The sequence below is a fragment of the Phyllobates terribilis genome, unplaced genomic scaffold (assembly GCF_046119375.1).
Source record: "Phyllobates terribilis strain yellow unplaced genomic scaffold, ASM4611937v1 Scaffold_9__5_contigs__length_417890890, whole genome shotgun sequence".
NCBI classification, from domain to species: Eukaryota; Metazoa; Chordata; class Amphibia; order Anura; family Dendrobatidae; genus Phyllobates; species Phyllobates terribilis.
The window spans coordinates 139,458,115-139,480,129 of record NW_027362769.1 but is presented as its reverse complement, the minus strand read 5'-3'; the positions used below and the strand labels follow the sequence as shown (position 1 = coordinate 139,480,129).

The 22,015-nt window shown below is 43.6% G+C and overlaps 1 protein-coding gene across 4 annotated transcripts in view; it reads left to right on the top strand.

The window, feature by feature from the left end:
• TANK (TRAF family member associated NFKB activator) overlaps window positions 1-22,015 on the top strand; it is an 88,164-nt gene that overhangs the window by 26,763 nt on the left and 39,386 nt on the right. For 2 of the 4 annotated variants that reach the window (XM_073647065.1, XM_073647063.1), the window contains exon 1: window positions 5,940-6,112. The exons of 1 other annotated variant lie outside the window; for it this stretch is intronic. The gene's annotated coding sequence lies outside the window, so the exon portion shown is untranslated. Of the gene's footprint in view, window positions 1-5,936; window positions 6,113-22,015 lie in introns of those variants that run through there. One more of the 4 variants, XM_073647066.1, reaches the window with a different exon arrangement.

Genomic DNA, 22,015 nt, shown 5'->3' with positions numbered 1-22,015 from the left:
TGGGAAAGGACTGAAACAATGATGGTCATAGGCAAATGTTACACATGTTTTGACCAAATCAATGCCCTGTACCATATAGGAGGATGAGTGGAGAAAACCAGCTGGACGTGTCCTGTAAAAAATGTTGCATTTCATGGGCACTATGGCAGAGATCCACTCCTTGCAAAGTACCCGCTTTTCTGTATGAAATCTTAGGGTATATGCACATGACATCTTTTAGACGCCGGTGAACCTGCATTGCTTTTGAAGCAGAAGACACTTCAAGAAAACACCGGCGGCGTCCAGGCATTTTTTTTGCCCCCAGCAGCATTTTTTTTTTACTTCATATATAAAATAATGGCAGAAGAAGAATAGACTGACTGGTCGTTTCTTATTATCGCTTCAGAGGCTTTCAAAACCTGAAGCTGTTGAAAGAAGTGACATAGGAAAAGTGATATAAGATGGAACGTATGAACAGCACTTGATATTGGAGTGCATATGTTCATTATTTTTGTAACGTTTATTGAGCGTTTTTTTTTTGTGAAATTAGCCTGAAAAAATAAAAAATGCCATGTCCACGTACCCTAAAAGGCAATGCTGCCTAGGAGAAAGAGTGTGCAAATTAGCTCTGTTTCAGCAGGAAGCTCTCTGTCTAGCCCACATTTAAGTAGCTATGAGTAATCAATGTCTTATCCATTAAAAGAATCGTCCACAACTCTTAAACTTTATTAATTGGCCCAGGGTGGAGCAAAAGTAAAAAAAAATATATATATATATATATATAAATATATATATATATATTTATATATATTCTCCACTACCGGACCTGCACAGCTTCTCCATTTATCTGCCGGAGTCTCCTTATGTGTTCTGAGCTCAATGTCCATTTACACTGCACAATATAAAGCACTAAACGACCGCCCTTCAGATTTGCACTGAGCAATCAGTAATAGTTCTTTCAGTGCAGATAGGTCATCACTGTTCTCTGCAGCAGAGTTTCTGCTTACACAAGATGGTGCACTGCTGAGAACGACGATCTTTTGTGCAAACCAAAAGATCATTTCACCCAACGAACAAGCGTTTTGCTTGTTCATCGAGTGGTTGGCCGCCTATTAAGACTTCACGATGATCAGGAAACAAGCATTCCTAGGAATGATAATGAGATAGTATTCATACAACTTTACTCCCAAGGGAGTAAACTTCTGGCAATCATCCCCCCCCCCGAACTAGAAGAAAAGCTGTTTTCCCACTCGGATGGAATGTCAAGGCTGCAGCCGATCAGCGGCCTGAGATTTCTGCAGTGGTCGTGTGAAGAGTCCCTGCCGGAAGAGAAAGTCAGGAGCTCAGTAGGGGACGTTGGCAGCAGAATAGATGAGCAGTTTTAGTCCAGTAGAGGAGTATTTCTCTTTTGTTTTGTTTTTTTAGGCCACCCTGGGCCCAGTGCTAAACTGTTTAAATGTAATGGACAACCCCTTTAAAGATCCTTGATAAATAACTAGGTATATCAGAAAAAAAAAAAAATCCCTTCTATAGACAGCTGTTTCAGAGTTTTTGTTCCTTATTAGTACACAATACTGTCCTGGCTGGTTGAGTGAAATGCTTTTGAAGGTACTGCTAGGTACAACTATGGAGTCTTACAGGCAGTGCTCCATTGACAAAAAAAGAATTGCTCCCTTTGGAGTTTGGAGTAGTATTTGGCTATTGTTGTCTCCTTTCCCCTTTATATTCGAAGTATACACTTAGGAAGTCTCCTAATATATGCCCACTAGTGATGAGCACAAGTGCTCGTTACTCAGGTTTGCCGAGGGTGCTCTTGTATGCGGGTGCTCGAGTGACATATTCGTGTCCCCACACCCTCATGTTCTGCTGCTGTTAGCAGGGATTGCCCGTGTTTGTCAGGCAATCCCCGCATGTTTTGCAGCTAAAAGCCGCGAAACATGCAGCTGAGAGGACGCAAGCATCTCACTTGAGCATCCGCGATACTCTGTGCATACCTGAGCACCCTAGGCAAACTCAAGTAACGAGCACTTGTGCTCATCACTAATGTCCACTTACCAATATTACTGTTGGTAGTTTAGGGTTGTCTCATCACAACCCGCCCCGAAAGGCCCACTTTTGAGCTGGATTTGAGCACTTCCTGCCTCTTTTTTGGACCGGGACTTTACAAATTTTGCTTGACTGTGTTTGAAAGATCAGCAAATTCGGACTGATGGAAGCTATACATATGCAGTAAATCCATAGGGACCCATGAGACTTTGCTCATCGATGCCAAAGGGACCCACTTTTGGCATGTAGGACCTGGTCTGTTATGAGCTCTGCAGGACCTGTATTGATGGTCTTTTTGGGTGTCACCCTACTTTTCCAAAAATCTATATAAATGACTGAATATAATTTGTTACAATTAGAAGACAACTTTTGTTTTAAGTTCTGTTATCACTGAGATCTGACACCATCTGTGGATGGAGACAGTGTACGACTGGTGGATGAAAGAAACAGCATGGATGATACTGCTATGTGTAGGTGTCAGACAGTTGCTTGTACACCACAACCTCCAACAAACAGAAGGGTGAAACTTCCTCAAAAGTCCTGATGGTGATGGGGCTTGAGGATGCTTTTTACTATTCAAATGATTTCCATCCGACTTTGTTTGCAAACTTTGATTTTTTTTTTTTTTTTTTACAAGGTCATAATATATTAACGTCATATCTGAAGTCATGTGGTGGAATCGTGCATAATGTTATATTCACATCTGTCCTCAAAAGGACTGACCCGCTCCAGCTGCAGAAACACTACCAGCTCATTTCTAGATGCTAATCTGTAGAAACAGGATATTTATCATGAACTCTGACGCTCAGTTTCTCTTTTGATATAACTTGTTTTCTACTGTGTCAACGTGAGAAATTTTATTTCCCATTATATATAGCACTGGGCAAAAGTTATAGTCAGTTGTGGAAAAAATGCTGCAAAGTAAGAAGCTTTCAAAAGAAGAAGTGTTAATAGTTTATTTTTATCAGTTAACAAAATGCAAAGTGAATGAACAAAAGAGAAATCTATTGGAAAACTCCTTTAATGAAAAGAACAGCTGTTTTGGAGACTTAAAACTGGAAGAGAAACAACAAAACGTTGCCACAAAGGTGATATTGTGGAATACAGTGCCATATCATAGGTCATATACCATGGTAAGACTGAGCACAGCAACAAGACACAAGGTAGTTATACTGCATCAGAAAAGTCTCTCCAAAGAGAACATTTCAAAGCAACTTGTGGTTTTCAAGTTCTTTTGAAGAAACACCAAGAAATGGAAAACATTCTAGACCGTAGACGCAGTGGTCGGTCAAGGAAACTTAATGTAGCAGATGATCACTTCCCTTCGAAATTTCGAAAATGTCCAGCAGTGTCATCAACTCAGAAATGGTAGCAATCAGTGGAACGCAGTTATACCCATCTACTGTTCAGAGAAGTCTGGGCAGAAGTCCTCTTCATGGAAGAACTGTGGCCAAAAAAAAAGCATACCTTCAACAAGAAAACAAGACAAATCGACTCAACTATGTATGAAAATACAGGACTTGGGGTGCAGAAAAATGGCAGCAGATGCTCTGGATTGATGAGTCAAAATGTGAAATATTTGGATGGAACAGAAGAAGTTTGTTCACCGAAGGCCGGGAAAGCGACACAATAATGAGTGTCTGCAGACAGTAGTGAAGTAGGTGGAGCGTCCTGGCAAGTTTGAGGTGGCATTTTAGCAGATGGATTGGATATTTTGTCAGGATTGATGGTGTCTTCAATGCTGAAAAATACTGGCAGATACTTAGACATCATATAATACAATCAGGCAGTAGTCTGATTGACTCCAAATATATTTTGCAGCAGAACAATGACCCCAAACATACAGCCAATGTCATGAAGAACTATCTTCAGAGTAAAGAAAAACAAGTAGTCCTCGAAGTGATGATATGGACTCCCCAGAGCCCTGATCTCATCATCTTCGAGTCTGTCTGGGATTTCAAGATGCGAAAGAAGGATTTGCACAAGTGACATCCACAGAAGATCTGTAGTTAGTTCTCTGAGATGTTTGGGACAACCTCCTTGCTGAGTTCCTTGAAAAACTGAGTGCAAATACAAGTACCGATAAGAAGTAATGAAAGTAAAGGGCCGTCACCAAATATTCATTTGATTTAGATTTCCCTTAGGTTCTTTCTCTTTGCATTTTTTTTAATTGCTAAAAATAAACAATTAACACTTCTATTATTCAAAGTATTTTTCCTTCACAGCGCTATGTAATGTATGCATTATTCCCTTGTGTTGGCGCTGCAGAGGAATTGAACAATGACAACGAGGTTCCATCATAGATTACAGTTGATTGCTGGGGATAAAATCGGCATTAATAAAACTGCCCTAGTGCGGAGGAAGAGGAACCCTTGCTCTAGTGATCAGTCGGAGTTCTAGCAGTTGAAGCCCCAATGTAATTGACGGTAAATTCCTGAACTTGTCAGCAGATTCATGCTGCCTGATCTTCATGGGGTTCGGATTGTATGAAACACGCAGCTGGTTCTTTTTACTGGGTGGTGACACAAAAGACAAAATCTTATCATTAGCGGTCCCATCTTGAGAGCCCCAACTGATCAGTAGAACGGGGATCCTGACACCCCTGATCCTCTTCACTCTACGACAAAAGCGTTTGAATGTAGTGGTGGCCACCATGCATGCGCCCTGCTCCTCCAGTTATAGTAAGCAGTGAGAGTCCTTGCTGTCCTTTGGCTGGGTGATAAATGTCCTTTGTGACACTAATGCTGTGATACTAATTTTGACAATTTTTTCCTCTATTTTTTTTCCATATCCCATGAAAGGAATTTTCCAGAAATTGGATATACAGAAGTTGACCCATCCATACAATTGGTTATCACTAACAGATCGGTGGTGGTCCGACCTTAAAATCTTCTACCAATGAGTTGTTTACAGGGCAGCTGTGTACACGATATAGTGGCCATTCTCAGATGCTCCAGCTCAGCTCTTATTAAAGTGAATGGTAGCTGAGATGCAGTACCCGAGAAGGGCAACTTCACAGTGCCCCGAGCTATGGCAGCCTAGCTCTATACACGGTGTACATCCGGCCACCACGTGAACTGCAAACAGCTCATCGGTGGAGGTCCTGAGGGTTAGACCTCCAGCAATCTGCTACTGATGACCTATCCTAAGGGCAGCCGCAGACTGGCATATTTTTGATCCAGGTGCAATTCGACAAAATATTGGATCGCACTCGGACCAATGTTAGTGTCTGGGGCCGTGCATAGACTGTTTGAGGAAAAAAAAATCATTGCATGAACGAGTTTGATCCAATATTCAGATTGTACTCAGTCATGCAAGTCTATGGGTGCGTGGGAAACATCGGACTGCACTTGGATGACAGCTGAGTGCAGTCCTATTTCTGTGCACCGACGGAATGGAGAAGATGGAGACATTTTTTTCTCCATCTTCTTATTCGAAAGAATCTGATCACACTCTGATCAGAGTTTGATATGCATAATCGGATGAGAGGATATATGGTCGTCTGCACCTGCCCTTAGGATAGACCATCAGTATTAAAGTCCGGAACAATTTATATTGTATGAAGGCTCGTATCACTACAAAACAGTCCTCGAGACCCCCATTACACCCTTGACTTTTTATCGAAAACTGTAGCCCATTAAGTTTCCAGGAAGGGGGAAAAAATAGGTTAAAAATCAACTTATCGTGAAGTATCTGACACTGACAACCACTAATAGCAGCTACTTTATTGCCTGTCACTCAACTTTTCCAAAAGTCCCTGATAGTCATCCTTCTCTTCTACTGCTCTGAGTAAGGAGAAGACCCTGCGGTATCTATTTTCTGGGACTGCACATTGTCTGCTAAATGTTGCATAAGTGATTTCTGTGTGTTCAAAGTGAAAAGCGTGTGCAAAGGAGGTGTTCCTGCTGACGTCAGGGGGAGTGTGACTCGGCTTTCACTCAGTTTCCTCTTCCCATTGAAGCCTACAAGTTGTATTACTTAATCTCCTCCGCATACAGGCAGGTCTGGTCAGGCTACAAGCTACTCCTATGTGTCTGCTGCGTCCCAGGCAGAAAATTGCTTCCGTATCTCTGCCAAGTCTACGCTGGTGAGTAGTGGGGGGTCTTAGTAGTGAAACTATAGGGTTATCGGGGGTAATGCTAGCTGACTACTTTACCATAAGTTACGTTTCACACTTTTTAGCAATTTACTTTCACAATTCGGTTACATTGTTTCTCCGGTCCTTACTTTTGCTTCACTAGTGGTGGATTTTCTGATACTGAAATTTACAAATCTGTTCTTGGCTTGTGACGAGATGTCGCACACAATGGCTCCAACTCACACTTCTGCCTTCTTTTTTGGGGGTTTAAAGACTCGGGCAGAACATTCTGGTAGAGGTACAGGAGGCAACACATTGGCATATCAGGTCACAATGTAATTAGACGGCAGATTTCTCAGGAGCACAGACACCGTGAGGGCAAAGATTCACTGTATGGTACCCGTCACTAGGCCAGATCCTCACTAAGTATGGGCAAGTTACCCGTAGAGAGGAAAAAATCAATATGGAGTTAGGCCGATTTCCTACATTCACGATGTACGGACTTGGCCAAGGGGTCTCAATATATGCCCTTGAGGCTGATGAGTTTGGGTCAAGGAACCCGCAGCCGGCCAGGACATCTTGGTCCATACTCGAACCATGAAATATGGATATGTGAAGCCGGGCTAAAGGTCCATATTAGGGTAGGTTCACTAGATTGATATTTCCACATACGAGAAAAACTGTCCAATTATTCTGATCAGACTTTGATCAGAGCGGCATCAGATGTTCTCGTAAGTAGCGATAAAAATAATGTCTCTCCACCTTCACCTTTCTGACAGTCCGTGAAAATCGGACCTTAGTTACATTAGATGTCAAAGTGTGGTCCAATTTGTTTCACGGACCCATAGACTTGCATTGCCAATTTTGATCCAAACCCTCGGAACAAAATACGACATGTCTCCAATTTTTTCCACGGATCACTCGGTCCAAGGAAATAAAATCGGACATATGCACAACCCCTTAGAATATTATAGGTACTAGTGCTATGCGTAAAAATCATGGATAGCACTCGTACGAGAAAATCGGTCGTGTGCACAAGCCCTATGTGTTATTCCTTTAACAAATGACATAATGGTGTTATAATGGCAACCTTTTAACATATACATCATACAACACTCCGGACATACATGTTGATCTGATGTCTGCGACGGAAGACATGGTGGCATTCATTGCCCATAGGCTCCTATGTTAGAAAAACATGTATCACGCACATCACATTTTTACTGGATGCCCCTTTATACTGCTATTCCACTCAGCTAAACAGTGGCAACCCTCATGTATTCTGGCCGGATGGAGGTCAAAAGGACACTATTAGGCTTCTTCTGGTAAATCAGGGCCTATGGATCCGTTTAACACGGTCAACATAACATGAAAAAAGCGTAAAGATTTGTCGCTTTATACCCCCTCATTATAAACTGTATTGCATGACAGCCATTGTCAGACTGGACCACCAGAGCAACAGAATGTTCAGTGGGGAGCCACACATAATGGGCTACCAAGGTCCAGCAGAAGACAACCGACTTAGGAGTCTATCACTTACAGCTAGGGCAGGGATGTCAAACTTAAACACACAGAGGGCCAAATTGAAAAACTTGGACAAAGTCGCTGACCAACCAATATACAGTATAATGGTCACCACATGGTCCTTCATACAGAATAATGGGCCCCACATAGTCCTCCATACAGTATGATGGGCCTCACATAGTCCTCCATACAGAATAATGGCCCTACATAGTCCTCCATACAGAATAATGGGCCCCACATAGTCCTCCATACAGAATAATAGGCCCCACATAGTCCTCCACACAAAATAATAGGCCCCACATAGTCCTCCATACAGAATAATAGGCCCCACATAGTCCTCCATACAGAATAATGGCCCCACATAGTCCTCCATACAGTGTAATGGCCCCAAATAGTCCTCCTTACGGAATAATGGCCCCACATAGTCCTCCATACAGAATAATGGCCCCACATAGTCCTCCATACAGAATAATGGCCCCACATAGTCCTCCATACAGAATAACGGCCCCCACGTAGTCCTCCTTACAGAATAATGGCCCCACATAGTTCTCCATACAGAATAATGGCCCCACATAGTCCTCCATACAGAATAACGGCCCCCACATAGTCCTCCTTACAGAATAATGGCCCCACATAGTCCTCCTTACAGAATAATGGCCCACATAGGGGTGGTGGTTCTGGTGTCGCAGGCTAAATATAACCACCCTGCTGGCCAGATTTGACCCACGAGCCGGAGTTTGACACATATGCACTAGGGTCTATTTCTTAGGGGACGGTTCACAAATAACCTGTTAGATTTTTTCGATGATGCCTCCTATATTTACAATTTATTTTCCAATATTTCAGTCACAAATTCAGGTATATTTTCTGCTTTTTGAGAAAAAAGAAACTGTTCGGGTCAGTGCACATGGGTTGTGTGGATGGAAATCCGCTGTATTACAATGGCAGCATTGTAGATGAGATTTTATGAAAGGTCCCTCACATGCTACTGAGAAACGCCCCAGTGTAAATTGATGGTTGCTGCAGTTATCGGTCTTGGCAAAACCAAGGGTGAAATGTGCAGAAAATTTGCACCATTATTGCGACAAAATCCACAGCGGGTTTTTTTACAGATTTTTCCTATGTGAAAATTCGGCAGCAGATATGACCAGAATGCACCAATCCATGAGAGGTGAGCAGTTCTTCTTCACTCCTTCACGGCAAAAAAGACGCAGCACAGACAGTATGATTCTATTGTGAGAGTATTGGTGACATATGGACCACTACAAATATATTTTTATCAGCTGCAAAAAGTTTCACAGACTTGTTAATTTCCGAATGTCTCAAATTTGGTTTGGTGTCAACAGATGCATTTTATTGATAACTTGGGTCAAGTCGGACTTTCACGCATCCATTTTTTATGGTTCAAGAATGGATCTTAAAAGTGGCGTAGCTTGAAGCTTGTGGGCCCCAATTCAAACCCTCCGAAGGGGCCCCAAGCTATAACTGTTCTTTAATAGTTTTGCTGTTTTCATATAGGCCAAAAGAACTTTTTAGGACCTCCTAGACTCTAGAGCCCGGGTGTGAGTGCAACCCCTGCACCCATTACAGTTATGCCTCTGGACCTTAATTCATGGCCCATTCGCAGGTCTCCTAACCCGAATTTGATAGCCTCTTAGGCATATATGAGACTGTGTAGTTTGGGTTAGGGCTCATTCAGACGTCAGTGATTTTCTTGTGCTCCAAAAAACGGTTTGAGTTTCATCAATGTTTTTGATCATCTGATGATGGTCATCAGAGTTTGGTCAGGGTCGTTTTTTTTTTTCATCAGAGTTTCATCAATTTTTCTCAAATGAACAAAAAAATTTGATTTTTTTTTACTTCTCTTATCAAACAGTCAGTGCTAAACAGACGGCACATGGATGGCATCCGAACGATGTCTGATTTTTTTCGCCGACCCATAGACTTGCATTTCTGATTTTGATCCAACACTCGAATCGGTATCTGACATGTCTCCATGCTTATGTGTGGATCACTTGGTCCAAAGAAAAAATTGGACATGTGAACTACCCCATAGACTTTCATAGGTACATGTTCTATCCATAAAATTTCACGGACGTGTAAATGAGCCCTTAAGTGACCATTACGGTTTGTACATGACACATGAATGTGGCCTGACGATATGTTCACACAGAGTTTTTTTATGAGGAATTTGGAGCAGATTGTGCTTCAAAATCTGCATCAAAATCAGCTTAAAGAAGCCATCCAGGACTTTTATTTTTTATTTTTTGCAATGTGCCTAAGAGCTAACAGGCAGGTAGTTGCTAACTACCTGCCTGTTGTACCCAGCGCCGGCTCAGAGCATACACTGCTTCGGCCAGCGATTCAGCGGCTTCCGCTGAAGTTACGTCATCAGCGTAGCAGCTACTTTTCCTCTCTGCTCTGTTGACGGGGTGTGACTGCCGACATCATGCTGATTTGACATCCGGCTCCCTGCTTCCTAACTGCAGGGAGCCGGCTATCAATCAGCATGACATCAGCAGTCACGCCCCATCAGCAGAGCAGGTTGGATGAAGATCAGCTCCTTTGTTCGCATGGAACAGCGGAATCCCCAGCAGTAGTGGTCGGTGACCACTGTGAGCCGGGGCCTGATACAACAGGCAGGTAGTTTGTAACTGCCTGCCTGTTAGTGTTTAGGCCCATAGTAAAAAATAACTTCTTTTAAAGGTTGTTCACTACATTACTTTTTTCATTAAAGATAGGCAGATAGGTAGATGGGAGTATTAAACAACAAAGGACAGATACTCACCTGCTGGACCCTCACCGCACCGCTGCCTATATCGAATTACTGGTGATCTTGGAGTTCAGGTTAATTCTTTTCTTTCATTTTCGTATTTTGAAGAATTTCTAGAATGTAAAGTTGAAAAAACATCAGACAACCTTTTCATGGAGCAACGTTAGAATGGCTTCACATGACCGAGTTGCAAGATCCATTTCTAGACTACACGCAGGTCTCCTGATCCAAACTTAAAGGCGTTTTCCGGTTTTAGAAAACTTCTGTTCCCTGTTGAAAACGTCTTCAATTTGCTTTATAAACTCACTCACCCTCCTCTGGTTTAGCATTGAGTCCTGGCTACTGCTCCTGGTATCTGTTCTTGTCTGTAGCGCTGACATCACGTCAACAGAGCAGCAGCCAATCAGTAAGCTCTGCGCCTCTGCCAAAGTTGATAGCACAAGGCATTTAGAGCCATTGTTATCACTGATTGGCTGCAGCGTGATGCGCCCCCTGGGGCCGTGGGGTACTCGGTAGCCGGGCCAGTCGGTTCTATTTGGGGGAGTCACGGCGGCAGTGACCCGGTCCGTGGCCCTGGGTGGTCAATAAATGAAGAAAAGAGGGGAATAATGTTTTGGGGATAAAGTTCGCAACGCCACCCGTGGTATGCGGCTATAGGTGGCCGCCGCTTTTGTTCAGATCCACTGGGGCTATTGATGACGCAGCAAAGATGGTTCAGCTCTCCACGGGTAGAACTAGGCCCCAGGGCAGTTAAATAGGGGATTTAGGATGTTGGTGTTGTAGTGCAAGGCAGGTGACGCAGCAATTAAGTCAAGGACACAGCGGGGTGCAGTCTTCAAGTCTTTACTCACAGTTGTTAAGATGCTCCAGGTTACAGCGGCCAGATTATAACCGCCCACGTCGTCCTGCGTCCTCCGGGGAAGTGATCCAGCCAACTCTCAGATAATTTGGGTGCACTTGATCAGGACCCCCTTCTTGTGTACTTTTCCAGGTCGTCTCTCTGCGCTGGCTCTCGCCCTCCTGCCTTGCGCCTCACACACAGTGTCCCGAGCCAGTGGCCGTGGGCCTTGTTGGGCGACGTCTTTTCTGTCCACTTTGTCCTATATGGCCACCTTTTAAGCGAATGTATTTAGTTGGTGGCTATGGCACTTGAAGATACCGCAACCTCCGGTTTGCTAGCTGAGTCTTGTAGTCCTCCACTAGTCTGGGGCCGGTCCCCTTCTGCAGACTGATCCCTTCACGGTCAGCGTGAACTCGTGCGCACGGGTGGACTCCGCACTTCCTGTGCCCCTAGGATCCTTTCTCTGGAGCCTGTCCCACTGCTCCGGTCCTCTCTCCTCACTCTCCTACTGGGCCCCTCTGATTGGACCCCACTCCTCCACGGTCCTCACTCACTGAACTCCTGCTCCATGGACTGGAACCAGGAAAATGGCTCCTGATCTCCCTCTAGATCTTTCTACCCTTCTTTTATACTCTTCCTTCAGTGCTCCCCTAAACGACTTCCTCTACCCACCTCCTTTACTTAGTTCCACCCTCCAAACTGGGACTGGGTCTGTGCTCTCCCTTAGGAGCTATCTGGACCCTCCCTCAGGAGTGGTGTAGTGTTGGATGTGGGTGTGTGGGTCCCGGGTAGTGCTCCCTCTTTACCTGAGAGTGGGGTACCACACCTCTGGCTGAGATGCAGTACCTCTGTGGCAACTGGACCCGCAGGGGCGCCACAAGCGCTGTCGATGTGTGACATCAGATAATACTAGAACCTGATAGCAGCAGCTGAGACTTCGCGCTGGACCCGGGGAGGATCAGTAAAGTGCCATAGAAAGAAAAAACCCTAAAATAAAATACTTTATTGATATTTTTATAAAACATTTGTTGGACTCCCTTACTGTCGGCTGCCCCCTAATAAGCCCTGTATACACCCTACCACCAATACCGTGCAAATGAACACATTAATTCACAAAGCAAATTTTGCTATTGCATTTTTGCATTTTGCCACAGGCCTAAGGTCCATGTGCACATTGAGATAATATCTTTTCTTTTGATGTGATACTGTTTAGCTCTATTATTATTGCCCAATGGTCATAAACCAGATAGGGAATAACAGTGGAAAGAGCCACCTGATTGATTGGAAGTTGCTAAACATGTAACAAAAGTATTAATTGTGGTATTATCACTAAGAAGTGAAAATATATTGCACTCACCCAAAAGCCTATAAACAAATAAATCCTACATATATACCAACCGCCATCTTGGCCCAATAGTATATGGTCAGTTTCAGTTAACGTGCAATATGATAATATTGAGTGGTACTTATCCCATAGCAGGGTACTTGTCTTGTCCTGTCTCAACGTGTTTCTCCCCGCCAGTTGTTGGGCTTCATCAGAGGACTGAAGGTGATTAGAAGATCAAGTCAGAGACATCATCGTTGTGATATGTGATTCCCAGGGCTGCAGGGATGATAATAACAGAGCCTGACAGCAGCAGCTGAGACTTCGTGTTGGACCCGGGGAGGGTCAATAAAGCACAATTTGTTGTTTTAAAGCAATATCCACCTTGGAATAGGGGTTTTCTGAAACTGGAAAATCCCTTTAATGGCCTGACCTCATATATAGAACTAAAAGTCAAAGTGGAGATGACGCGCCCCCAGGGCTGTGGGGTACTCGGTGCCGGGCCTATCGATGCTGGGGGAGGGATATGTCACAGTGGCCGCGGCCCGGTCCGTGGCCCAGGGCGGTAAACAAAAAGGGGAAGAAATATTTATATGGGATTTGTAATTCTTAGAAAGTGTTCGTGACGCCACCTGTGGTTTCTGGTAATAGATACCAGCGCTGCTTCAGACCTCTGGGGCGGTTGGTAGGGCAGCTGAGTTGGAACGGCTCCCCACAGGTGGAGCGGGCCCCAGGGCAGTGTAGCATGAATGGTGGTGATGCTGGGGCTTGTAGTGCAAGAGAGAGATGGCGCAGCGGAAATAACTGACGGAGGCAGGGGAGTGCAGTCATCCGAGTTTACTCATCGTTCTGTTTAAGTTCCTCAGGTACACTGTATGGGTGTCAGCCTCCCGCGTCGCACTGCGTTCACCAAACAAGGGGTCCAGCACTTTCTCAAGTATATCAGGAGCACTTGATGGAACCCCGCTTTTGAATATTCCTTTCTAGACCGACTTCCCGCTCTGGATCTTCTCCCTCCTGCCCTGCTCTTCCCCACACAAAGTCCCGATCGGGTACTCTGGGATCCCTCTAGGTAACATGGACCTATTTGGTGCCCTTCATGGCGGCTTGGGTGAGGTTGTGGCAACTGCACCATGGAAGTGCAGAAGCCTCCGGTTTTCCAGCCGAGACCTGGAGTAACACGGCTGGTCCAGGGACTGGTTCCCTTCCTGCGGCCTGATCCCTCTGACGCTTGGCAGATTCGGGCGTACGGGTGCCGTCCTGCACTCACCGTACCCCCTAGGATCCCTTATGTTACCTGAGCCTTTCTCCTCTGCTCCCCCCCTGGGCCTCCCTTATGAGGCCCCAGTCATGGAGCAGAGCTCCTGAAGAGACTCTGCTGCCCTCCTCTCCTTACTACTCACTGACTGCACAGTACTGCACTGCCACCCTAAGATGGCTTCCCTTTATATAGACCTTCTATAAAAGTGCTTCCCTGTTCTGTATCCTCCACCCACACCCACTACTGGTTCCCCCTCTCTTTGGTTCCCCCCACTCCAGCCAGGGACAGGGCAGCAGAAGGAGTGCATAATGCCCTTCCAGCCAGCCTGGAGCAGTGTAGTGTTGAATGCTGGTGTTTGGGTCCCGGGCAGCACTCCCTCCTTACCTGAGAGAAGGAGACACCACACCTCTGGGTGAGGTGCAGTACCTCTGTGGCGACAAAACCCCCAGGGGTGCCAAAAATCCATCATGTGATTCATACCACCCAAACTGCAGACAGCACGATTGTAGCCAGGGGTATATTTCTCTGAAACGCTCAGGAATTTCGGAAAAAAATTTGGCCTGGGACTATGGCCAGAGATGAGACTAGTCCAGCACTACCCCCCAGCCGGCTTCTCCCAGCGCCCATCCAAAAGGACTGACGGATCTTTTGCTAAGGACACACATGGGAGAGACCTGTCAATCATCAGCTGCCTTGTCCCACCGGAGGCGGAGCTTGGGAGGTTACTGCATATTGTTTTTTCAGTCTCTGTTCACATCTTCATTACAACCTCTATTCGAGACTTCCATTGCAGATTTGGCCAAAAATACTGGACTAAAGAGCTATTTTGTCCTATAAAATGTCAAGCCCCTTAAAGGTACCTGATAAATGTCATTACAGTCAATGTAGACTGTTGAGTGCTGCGGGTGTCCAGCAGGTAAGCGGTCTGACACTGGCACTAAGTTACTAGTTCTGCTCCTATGACAGAGCGAAACAACAGAATTAAATAACGGCAGACAGCAGCCATAGTGTTCTCTCTTAACCCCTTACCTCCCTGTGCATTACTACTACATTGGAGGAACCATGCAGTTCCCACAAAATGACACAATAGTGACAGGAACTGCACCCATGCTATTTCTTATAGGTGCTGCCTGTACTATACAGCCGACACAATACGCTAACGGTCATTGGTGACTACCGGTCGAAGTGGGCTCATGCGTTGTGATCATGCTTACATGTGCCACCTTAAAGATAACGATTAATTTATCAGTCAGGTGATGGTCGCGTGACCATCAGCTGATTAAATGATGTCACCGCAGGTCCTGGCAGTACACCGCGTGCCGCCAAGGAGAGAGGACGCGGCCGGGAGGAGAACAGGGGCCGTCGGAGACGTGAGTATGAATATTTTTTTTTATTTTTTACTTTATATTCTTTTTTAACTTGCGGGTACGATGGTACCTGGGTCAAATGAGAGTCTCTTCTTCTCTAGACCCGGGTACCATCCGTGCATTGAACCGCATCAAGTCCACATGTATAAATCTATACATGTGGATTTTATGCGGTTCATTACAAGTCAATAAAAATTAAATTAACCCAATCAATAAATACTTTAAAGAGGGAAAAAATTAGAAATGCAAGAATTGTATTTTTTGTCTCACATCATGCCGCAAAAAAAATGCAATAAGAAGCTATGAAAACATCGTATCTACCCGAAAATAGCATAAATAAAAATGTCAGCTTGCCCTGCAAAAAAACAAGCCCTATAAAGCTCCATTGACGTAAACATAAAACCGCTGCAAGTCTCAGAAAATGGCAACACAAACAAAAAATTGGCTTTTTTTTTTTTTTTTTTTTTTTTTACAAATTTTTGAATTCATATCTTAAATATTAAAATATTTGAATTTATTCATTACTAATACAATGAAAAAAAAAACTGGACACGTTTGGTATCACTGTAATCATACTGATGTGGTGAATCATGATGCCAGGTCATTTTTATCATTCAATGAGTACTGTAAAAACAAGACATAAAAAAATAATGTAATTTTTTTGCAATTTCACAGCACTTATAATTTTCTTTTACGAACATTTTATAGTAAGACGAAAGGTGCCATTCAAAACTACGACTTATCCTGCAAAAAAATCAAGCCTTTGTACGTCTACGAGGAAAGAAAAATAAAAAAGTTATGGCTCTTGGAAGAAGGGAAGGAAAAAATGAAAACGCAAAAAACAAAAATTGGCTTGGCTGGGAAGGGATTAAAGGAGGATCCTCAGCCACATCATATGTGTATAAAGTAGATGGTCAGTTTTAGCCCTGTCCATAACGTGCTGTGTAATAATAGGGTCAGATACTGAATATAATTTTTGGACTGTTTTAAGGTCAATGGTTGAGTCGGCTGTCACTTCCTTTTCCCCGTAGTTATTTTGCAGGTCGCTCCGAGTTCATTACTCAGGCGATGAAGACAATGAACATAACTTGACTGACCGGTGATCTCCGCTCTCATTTACACAACTCTTTGTATAACCCAAATTTGTGCAATCTTGGGTTTGGCTTGAAAAATCTCCAAGAGCCGATAGGTGGATTTCATTGTAATATATCTTCTTACGTTCACTGTTCTTCCAGTTCAGAAAGGAAATAGAAAATGTATGATTCATCCAGGGAAATCATTCCTGTACTTATGCCCGCTGTCTTAGGAAGTTGCATAAACTTCTCGACACTCATTGATGACGTGTAACCTGCAAGAATCTCCTGATTTTTCAGAGTTCTTCTGTGGTTGGACACATTAATGAGCGAGTGTTCTTCACAGGCGAATATATTGTATATACTGTATGGTCAAGTGTTGCCTATAAAATTGTTCTTTGGAGGTGCAGCATCTTCAATTCTTGTCTGCACTAATTTTTATTCACGAGGCTTATAGTGAGCAAATACATGACAACCATGGTGCCTGGGCACAATTTCTCATAAGAAAAAAATGGTGTTTTTACTATCAGAATTTGGTCAAAGTTTCATCAGTTTTACTCAGATGGGAAAAAAAAACTGACGGAGGTTTCTCATATCATATAATCCCTGAAAAACAGACAGCACATGGATGACATTCGAATGCTGTCAGATTTTATTTTCGGAACCATAGACTTGCATTGAGGAGTTTGACCTGAGACTCGTATCAAAATCAGACATGTTTCCATGATTTTGTGAAGACCACTTGGTCCTCAAAATTACACTGACATGAACAGCCCCATAGACTATAACAGGTACGAGTTCCATCTGATTGAGCCCAAATTGGAAGCTGCAGCCCCTTGATTACCGCCATCGGTGTGGATCCTAATAGCCGAGCCTCCATCGATCAGCCGGTACTGAGAATTAGGTCTCATTTAGGCATCCAATTTCCTCATACGAGTGCTAACCATGGTGCTCACTCGTACCTGTCATAGCCTGTAGGGACATTCACACGTCCGTGATTTTTCACGGACCGAGTAGTCTGCAGAAGATCATGGAGGAATATACGATTTGGATTCGAAGGTTGGATCAAAATCGGCCATACAAGTCAATGGGTCAGTGAAAAAATCGGACCACACTCTGATGACATCCGATTATGGGCCGATATTCACAGTCTGTCAGAAAGAAGAAGAAGGTGGAGAAACTTTTTTTTTTATTTCTTCATGTAGAAGAAAAACGGACCACACTCTGATCAAAGTCTGATCAGAATAATTGATCTGTTTTTTTCGTGCATGGAAAAATCAGGCATGTGCATAAGGTCTTAATAGGAGGATTAGAATGGCACAATGAGAAGAAATTACCATGATGGACATTTTTAAGGGGAACCTGTCACCTTTGAAAATTCTATCTACCTGCCGATATAGGGGCAATCTGAAGGTAAATAGCGTTACAATAATGCCTAGCCACTAGTGTTGAGCGCATGTGCTCGCTACTCGAGTTTGCATCGAGTACTTGGGTATGCACCGAGTATAACGGGGGCTCGAGTTCCCGCCATGCATGTTTCGTGGCTGTTACACCATGTGGATTTCCTGCCATACATGGGTAATTCCCACATTTTTTTTGGCTGTCTAACCGCCGCAAAACATGAGGGCGGGGACTCGAGCCCCCGTTATACTCGGTGCATATCCGAGCACTCGATACAAACTCGAGTAGCGAGCACTTGTGCTCAATACTACTAGCCACCTCACTAAAAGTGCGGCTACCAGGAGAAAATGAACTTATTATCTCCCAAGAGCTACTGGCTTTCAGTCATGGAGATGTGCATGGAGCTCCGATGTGCTATACTGTGAGCAGCAGCTGTTAGCATTCACCAGCACTTTGATTGACAGCTCCCTCTGCAACGATGTGCTTCAGAGACCGGTTGTCAGTCAAAGTGCCGGGGGCGTGCTCACAGTATAGCGAGCGGTTTTGTGAGCAATGTCTGTGGCTCCCAGGAGGAAATAAGTTCTTTTTCTCCCAATAGCTACTCTTTCTGTAAAGCATTGCAACGCTATTTACCTGCAGATTGACCCTATATCTGCAGTTAAATAGCATTTTTCAAGGTGACAGGTTCCCTTTAACAGACTGAACTGTGTGGTTTTTTTTGGCATCTTCTTCCCTATAGGCTTCTATGGAGAGCCTGGAAACATGCACATAAAAACACAATTCCAGTGTTTCTGTGCTAAATAACACATTATGGCTGGGGCTACACAGCTAACGGGGCTGCAACAAAGGACATATGGCCAAAAATCGCTGTATGCCACTTCTACTGTGCAGCTAATTCAGGTTAGTGGAATCGCTTTGCCATCTGCAGGGAACCATGACTTCGATAATCAAGTTTCAAAACAGATTCTGACTTTTTGCAACTTGCTTGTTGCGGTATGTTGCTGTACATTGCAGTACGTTGCGGTCCAATGTGTATCCATTCACCTGCATTATGCTAGGACGTTGCAGCAACCTTTGGCCGTGCAAACTGTGTCATCGCCAAAGTTGCTATGTAACTCTCGGCTGACAGCATCGCATTGGGTTAATCTCCTGCAGATGCAGAAGAAATCCCAAGCAGATGGTAAATGTTATCTACTACAACCCCTGGCAAAAATTATGGAATCACCGGGCTCGGAGGATGTTCATTCAGTTGTTTAATGTTGTTGAAAAAAAAGCAGATCACAGACATGGCACAAAACTAAAGTCATTTCAAATGGCAACTTTAGGGCTTTAAGAAACACTAAAAGAAATCAAGATTAAAAATGTGGTACTCAATAAGGGTAATTTTTTTCAGACCAAGCAGAGGGAAAAAATTATGGAATCACTCAATTCTGAGGAAAAAATTATGGAATCACCCTGTAAATTTTCATTTACAAAACTAACACTTGCATCAAATTAGATCTGCTCGTTAGTCTGCATCTAAAAAGGAGTGATCACACCTTGGAGAGCTGTTGCACCAAATGGACTGACATGAATCATGGCTCCAACACGAGAGATGTCAATTGAAACAAAGGAGAGAATTATCAAACTCTTAAAAGAAGGTAAATCATTCAATGCTGCAAAAGATGTTGGTTGTTCACAGTCAGCTGTGTCTAAAATCTAGACCAAATACAAACAACATGGGAAGGTTGTTAAAGGCAAACATACTGGTAGACCAAGGAAGACATCAAAGCGTCAAGACCGGAAACTTAAAGCAATATGTCTCCAAAACAGGTAATGCACAACAAAACAAATGAGGAACGAATGGGAGGAAACTGGAGTCAATGTCTGTGACCGAACTGTATGAAACCGCCTAAAGGAAATGGGATTTACATACAGAAAAGCTAAACATAAGCCATCATTAACACCTAAACAGAAAAAAAAACTAGGTTACAATGGGCTAAGGAAAAGCAATCGTGGACTGTGGATGACTGGATGAAAGGCATATTCAGTGATGAATCGCGAATCTGCATTGGGCAAGGTGATGATGCTGGAACTTTTGTTTGGTGCCGTTCCAGTGAGATTTATAAAGATGACTGCATGAAGAGAACATGCAAATTTCCACAGTCGTTGATGATATGGGGCTGCATGTCAGGTAAAGGCACTGGGGAGATGGCTGTCATTACATCTTCAATAAGTGCCCAAGTTTACATTGATATTTTGGACAGTTTTCTTATCCCATCAATTGAAAGGATGTTTGGGGATGATGACATCATTTTTCAAGATGATATTGCATCCTGCCATAGAGCAAAAACTGTGAAAACATTCCTTGAAAGAAGAGACATAAGGTCAATGTCATGGCCTGCAAATAGTCCGGATCTCAATCTAATTGAAAATCTTTGGTGGAAGTAGAAGAAAATGGTCGATGACAAGGCTTCAACCTGCAAAGCTGATCTGGCAACAGCAGTCAGAGAAAGTTGGAGCCAGATTGATGAAGAGTACTGTTTGTCGCTTATTAAGTCCATGCCTCAGAGACTGCAAGCTGTTATTAAAGCCAGAGGTGGTGCAACAAAATACTAGTGATGTATCGGAGTGCTCTTTTGTGTGTTTGTTTTTCATGATTCCATAATTTTTTCCTCAGAATTGAGTGATTCCATAATTTTTTCCCTCTGCTTGGTCTGAAAAAAAATACCCTTACTGAGTACCACATTTTTAATCTTGATTTCTTTTAGTGTTTCTTAAAGCCCTAAAGTTGCCATTTCAAATTACTTTAGCTTTGTGCCATGCCTGTGATCTACTTTTTTTCAACAACATTAAACAACTGAATGAACATCCTCCGAGCCCGGTGATTCCATAATTTTTGCCAGGGGTTGTAGATCCAAGATCAGCTTATCATCACATGACCCTTTTAACAAAAATGCACTGTCCTAGTAGGACAACTCCGCTAGTTATTGTTTAATACAAAGTTGTGTAAGTTTCTACTATTCTTTGTGTTCCTATTCCTCCCTGATTTTAACATCTATGCTGGTTGATTATATCCAAAGGTTGAAAATGTAAGACTTCTCACAATTGACATAAAAATGTATTAAAAGGGTTTTCCAAAATCCTAGGAATTTTGGCCAGAGAAAGGGAACGGTATAAAAGACAAAAGTACCTATGCTCACCTGTTTAAATTAACAGCTCTCCGGTGGCTGCCATCGGTCTTAGTTTACTTGGCTGTAGTGATGACTTCCCCGTCTACTCATGAGTCCCGCTGCAGCTAATCACAATGATTGGCAGATCGGGGAATTTTTATCCACTTTATAAAACGGAGCAGCAGGTTGGATGCCTGACCACCGCTCCATTCATTCTCTATGGTGCTGCTGGAAAGAGCTGAGCGTAGCGCTCGGCAGCCCCATTGGGAATGATTGGAACGGCGGTCGAGCATGCACACTGCAGGTTTATTCTAGCTGTGTGGACCCCCAGTGAGCAGTAAGTTATCGCCTAATCTTACGATAGGTGATAACTAGAGATGAGCGAACCCGAACTTAAAAGTTCGGGGTTCATATTGGACAGTTAGTGTCCGGTGCTAAACGCCAAACAGACTTCTCCCAGAAGTCCGTTGCATTGTTCGGGGTGAGGGAGAGAAAGATTTTTCAGCTCTAACGTTTGGGTTTCCGTACATTTCCATGGGGTTCAAGGTCAGGTTCAAGTTTGGGTAAAGTTTTGATACCCAAACCAAACTTTGGACTAAAGTTCGGTCATGTACCAGAACCCGAACTTCCACGGGTCCGCTCATCGTCCGCTCATCCCTATTGATAACTTGTTTCACTGGACAATCCCTTTATACACTGTCCTCTCTCTGGACAATTTTTTTAAAATCTTGAAAAACCCCTAAAGCCAAACATTCAACATGAGAAGAACAATTCTCTCCCCTGCCCAGAAGGTTTTCTATAATGTATGGGTATGTGCACATGGCTTCATTTAGACTCTGGTGCAGCTGCCAAATATTTTCCAGGCGTATTCAATTCAGGAAAAAGTCGGCGTCTTTTTTTCCTGAAACTGCCCAGACAGTATTTTTGCTCTTAATTTCCAGGCGGCTCCACCACCGGCGTTCTTTCCCTGCATCGCCTCCTGAAGAATGGACTCATTACCCCTTTTAACAATTCCACGGTTTCCGAACCCTGAAGCTGTTAAAAGAAGTAACAAAAGACTGAACATGTGCACAGCAGTGTCGTTTTGACATTGCTGTGCACTATGTTCATTTTATGAATTGTTTTTTTCAGGTGGAATCCACCTGTGTGCACACAACCTATCAGTGGAAGAAACAATTGTTCAGCCCACACAACCT